We start from the raw sequence: 6,060 nt of genomic DNA, 5'->3' as shown, positions 1-6,060 counted from the left end.
AACAGGACCAAGAGTCACACCATGTGCCTGGCAGCATTGTCCAAATGCTCCTTGAGCTCTGCCAGGCTGGTGCTGTGACCGCTTCCCTGGGGAACCTGTTCCAGCGCCCAAACACCCTCTGGGTGAAGAACCTGTCCCTGATAGCCAACCTGAACCTCCCCCGACACAGCTTCAGGCCATTCCCTCAGGTCTGTCACTGCTCACCAGAGCAGAGATCAGTGCCTGCCCCTCCTCATCCCCTCACAAGGGAGCTGCAGACTGCAGTGAGGTCTCTCCTCAGTCTCCTCCTCTCCAGGCTGAGCACACCAAGTAACCTCAGCTGCTCCTCATCATGCTTCCCCTCAGGTTCCTTCCCCATCCCTGTGGCCCTCCTTGGATGCTCTCTAACAGTTTATTGTCTTTCTTGTATGGTGGCACCCAGAACCGCACATGGGACTCAGGGTGAGGCCACACCAGCTCAAAGCAGAGCAGCACAATCCCCCCTCAGCCAGACAACACTGAGAGAGACAGTTTTGAAAGCTTTACTGAAATCCAAAAAAATTACATCAGCTGGCTTCCCTTGATCAGCTAGGTGAGTTACCTTGTCATAAAAAGAAATTAAGTTTGCCAAGCAGGACTTTTTCCTCATGTGCCTGAGCTGGCTGTGATTGATGACTGCCTTGTCCCATTTTGTGGGGGTGGGTGTGTGTGTGAGCAGAGAGTACTTTTATGCCAAAACCACTGCTAATGCAAAAACAACAAGCCAAAAACAAGAACCACAATATTTAGGTATATATTGGCCTCATGTGCCCTTTGATCTGTTATCTACCTGGCCTAAATGCACCCACTAGCATTATAGAGTAGCCAGTTCCATCAGGTGTATAGTGTATACAGACGTGGGTAAAATTGCATCTCATAGTGTTGATTTTCCATGTTTTAATAAAAAACCCAAATTCAAATGGATTATGATGCTCTCTCTCCTTGACTAACTACTTATTTTTTAGCTAATAATTCATAGTATTCCACAGTAGATGTCCATCTGATTTCCTTTTTACTGTGCTGCAGAAACAATGCATACATTGAAAATCAAGTAGGTCAGAGAGTAAGAAAATAAATGTATTCCTTAAATGTAGTGTAGGTAACATGCTCTCAGTCTCAGCCTAAAATTATCTCAGGGCAATGTGTTTTGTTGGAGTTTTTCTAATCTGAAACTTTATCCTAATCATCTCCTCTCAACTTGGCCCTTGATAAATTAATCAAACCTTAATCTTATATCAGATTGTCAAGTGCTGATGTCAGTGCCATTTAAACATTTCCTCTGCATTGTCACTGTCTCTTGATTTGTTCTTTCTCTGCACTAAAGCAGAATCTTTCTGAGGGATGGTGCAAAGGTTTTATTGACCTTGGAAAGGCTTTGGCACAATTTGACCAATAATTTTAACGCCAAAAGGACTTATTGGGTAATTAAGTTATTTGGGTTTAGTCTAAAGAAAATTTTCTAATAAATGTTTCCCCATTTGTGTATACATAGCGCAGAAAAATGTGAATTAAGAAATGAACACAAGTACTTCAAATAGCATCTGCTTTCCTTTTTTTTTTCAGTCCTTAGCGTAGGTTTATTTATAGAAGGATAGAAGCTTAATCAGAATTTGCAGTCTATGTGGATCTCTCATTTAAGATAGAGAAAAGGCATTTTTGTTCTAAAGGGCCTCTCCAAGAAAGAGGGAAGTTTAACATTAGATGTCTTTGCAAAGCACAAGAACTGTGTTCCTTTCACTTTACCTTTGAACAAGAAGTTTGTGATTTCTTCTGCCTCTTCCTGCAAATGTAGGATGAATTTAGAGGGGCCAAGTATTCTAGAGTGTCAGCTCTGTCCAATTATCTCACAAATAAAATTACTTGGCCTTAGGTCACTGTGGAAAATTTGCATCATCAAGTAGCCTTTTCAGAAATATAAATAGAGTAAAAGTCTTTCTCAGTGACACTGATACAAATCCTCTGGATGAGGCATGGACACGGTGCACTGGGATCCAAACATTCCTTGGTGAAAAATTTTGGGACTTGAATGTTTTGTTTTACAAGCATGTGTTCTCTTCATACTAGTTACTGAAGCATTAGCAGGGTGTCTGCATTAGCTTGGCTTGGAGCACTAATGCAGTTTTCAGCCAAATCAAGAGCTGCCTAAGGTTGATTAAGTTCTCAGAGTAGTTTTGAAGCATACCCTCTGAATGCCTTTCAGAGAAAATTAAACTGTGCCCTGTGCTTCAAATAAGCTTAATGGGGGCATTGTTTTTGGCTTTGTTCTGTCTGAACCCACCCAGTCATGAGACCAGCTAGCTTGCACTTAAGACTTATTTACCACTGATGGGCTCTGAAACCCTAGAAAGCCCCATGACATGCTGAGGAGCTCATATGCTATATAAAGAGGTCAGTGCTCTGTGCAGTGTGCTCATTTACACAGCGTTTATCATTCTTTTAAAATCAGCTTTTAAAATAACTTTACACTCATAGGTGTCCAGGAAAACAAATATACACTGATGATATATTTTAATCACTTCAGCCAAATACTAATATTTTGTTGTCATAAACTCTACTGTTTAAATGAAACTTTCCCAGTCTCTCATATCTTAACATAGTTTGTCACAAATAACATGCAGCCGATTTTCACTCAAGTTGTTTTACAGATTATTTAGATTGAGACTGCTGGGAAGGGCAGCACTCCTACTTCCATCTCTCCCCTGCCTCAGCCTCACTTCCACTGCCATAGGTGAATTCTATCTGAAAACAGGTCTGGATTAATACTGTCCTCTTGGTCTGGGGGTTTTGTTGTAGTTGAGGTGTGTGTCTTCTGCACTGGGTTTAGTCTGGATCAGTTTTCCAAAGTTTTTTATTTTTTTTAGGTGTTGTGCAGTGGAGTTTTTGTTTTGGTTTTGTTTTTTTCTGGTTTGGTTTTTTTTTTTTTTTAATATTTTCAGATTATAAATCAGTGAGTGGAAACATGAAATGCAATTTACATTCTTGAAAAAAAGTTATTTTATAATGGTTCTGTGTGAAAGGAGAACTGAAGGCGAGGTTGTTCCAGTCCAAATTAAGGTAATTCCACATTACTAATAGCATGTATTAGCAGCAAGGGATTAAGAAAAGTGTTTGCACTTAGTTAAAGCCATGCTTTTACTGAAAATGTAGGTCACACTAAATTTTCCACATAATTAAACAAAATGAATAAAACTGATTAAGATATGTTCCAAGTAGCTTTGAATAGCATGCTGATAAAATGGGATTTGTTTTGGAACTCCCTGGAATTGCAAGAATATGAGAGATTATTTAGATGGATATTGGGAACAGAAGTTTTCTCAGCCAAAAAAAAAAAATCTTTTCTCTTTTAACAGAACAGCAATGGCAATCTTTGCAAACTGTGTGCTCTTTATTAAACTGAAATTCTTGCCTATTCAGCAGAAGAGCAAGTTGAAAGCATCCATAAAGGAAAACAGTAGTGTCGTTAATTTTGTGCTGAATAACAAGTGCCATACTTATTTCTGAGATTTCAGAAGGAAAATACCAAGTGGTGCAAGTGTTGTAGAGTTTTGCCTTCATGTACAGAAACAAAAACTGTAGAGATTGTATCTTGATTCAATATTTAAATTAAAATATTCCACTTATATTTTTAATGCATGTGACGCTGTAGTAGTGAAATGTTATATAGAGAAATGAAGAGCAATATTCTTTCTCCACAAAAGAACCAGGGAGGGTTTTTTCCCCTGGCTAAAATTGCCACGCTATTGTTCTTCTCTCATTGTTGGAGAGGGGAAACTGAATAAAAAACACATCACTGAATTGGGTTTTTGTTATGTTATTGTTAATGTAAGAATTTGGGACTGCAGACTGTTATGTCCATGTAGCTGATAATTCTATAAAAGGCCTGGATGATTTACTAATTGAATCAGTAAACAACATAAGCCTAAATGATGTAAGTTAATTCTTGTTACTCTGTGAGGGTCAATATGTAAAGGCTGTTAGAAGTAGTTTTTTGCCAGCAAACATGTATCTTCTGTTTCAGATTGGGATTGGTAATTACACTTTTGGCACTTCTGTACTTCAGCAAATCCATAGATTTATAAAATTGTTTGGAGGAGACCTTTAAGCTCATCAAGTCCCACCATCCTAACTCTGACAAGTCTGCCACTAAACCATGTCCCTAAGTGTCACATCTGCATATCTAAATACTTCCAGGAATGGTGACTCAACCAGTTCCTATGCAGTCTGTTCCAATCCTTGCTTCAGAGACTTTTATCTCAAATTCTGCTTTAGAGTCAGAACACTAAAACCCTGCTGTACTTCCCCAGGACAGATGACTTTTCTATTTTATAGCAATTTACACAATTCTTAGGATCCATTTCATGAGATAAGTCATGTAAGAAAATAGTCACAGAAGGCAGAGCATGTAGCAGTTTTCAACCATCCTTCAGTCAGCCATTCTCTTGTAATGGAAAAAGAGTTGTAATTATAGTCCTTGTTGCATTATCAGGTGACATGTAATTAATGCACAGCTACTGCTGAAGGCCTTTGGATATTACAGCTCTTATTAAGAGTAAGTGCCTATCCACCCTTTTGTTAAGCCTATGGCTCATTTAATCTCACTTTCCCACATACCTCAATTCTTTTACTTTGTTGTCTAAATGTTGAAGAGGATAATCTTCATTCATGTAATTTGAGTTCCTATGACCTAGCAAAAAACTATGACTTAAGAACAAGAAAGAAATCACTGTTTAAGGCAAGAATTTTGTTAATCTCTGTTATAACTGAAGGCAAAATTATGTTACATTTTAAGAGCTTTGCCAGTTCTCCAATTCTGGAATGACTTTGCTTAAATCTTGTTACATGAAACTCACTTTTGATGCTCTTCCTCAATTTTTATATGGCAGAAGAGTATTCCTCTCACTTTTAGATGTGGAAATAATGCATATTTATATTGGTTCTGGTGAGTAAGGAGTACATTAGCAATATTGTATAAATGCACTAAGAAACCATAATGACTATATTGCATAAATCAACAAAGACATGAGGAAATGCTATTTGTGGTGAATGCTTTTTATGATATGCAATTGTTTGGATATTAGGATTCCTGACATATTTCAGGTAGGTGAAATTTATAAGTATTTGGTAAATAATGTTCAGTCATTGGTAGCTTTTATAGGAACTGAACCACAGAGACATAACAGATTCTGAATCTCAATGCATCTATCTGTAAGAATACAATAAAACAGTTTTCATTAACTCCTCCGACTTGTGATTAATTTACAAGAGAAATAGCATTTGTATTGAAGGGAAAAAATCTCAGTAAAAAAAATTCACACAATAATCAAGAAGTGGGACGTTGATCAGTTAGATTAACCTTTCATTTTGTCCCAAAGGCATTTGAGAGACAGGGACTAGTTCTTGGATCAATATTGAACTGCAGTAAGACATTGCTATGCAGCCTCTTATGTCAACATTTTACTACCTATTGCCCCTAGTTCATGTAAATTAAAGAGCATTTTGCCTTTTTCCTCTTGCCTTGAGAGGACAAAATAATAGAACATTCATCACTGTAATTTCATCTGTAGGTTGCACTTTATAAGATTTCTACTGTGTGCTTTAGGACAATGTGATGCACTTAAATATTTAATAAGAAATTTATTATCTACTTTATGTTATTTCATCAATATATTAAAGCTGGCAATATGCATCAACACAATGTTGGTCTCTTTCAATCTGATTTATATTCCATTTTATTTCAGGGAGGTTATTTTACTGTCTCTTAACTCTGCTTGAGGTACTTCGCAAGCAGCCCAGGATGAGGGCAGAATCATATCCAGCTGTTAAATACTGTTTTCCTATTCTAGCTGCAATAATACATTTCATGGATATTGCACTAACAAGAGTTAAAGTTTTATTTCAGTGTGGAATTAAATGATCCAGTTTTCATATTGGCTGCTCTTTCTGCAATTTTGTAATAGCTTTCAGTTTAACAGTATCTTCTTTTAAAGGGGAGCAAAGCAGAAGGTATTTTACTCCAAGTTAAAAATGCACCTGGATGAATGA

This window comes from Pyrgilauda ruficollis, unplaced genomic scaffold (genome assembly GCF_017590135.1).
Source record: "Pyrgilauda ruficollis isolate IOZ18807 unplaced genomic scaffold, ASM1759013v1 scaffold8, whole genome shotgun sequence".
NCBI lineage: Eukaryota > Metazoa > Chordata > Aves > Passeriformes > Passeridae > Pyrgilauda > Pyrgilauda ruficollis.
This window is presented reverse-complemented; position numbering follows the sequence as displayed.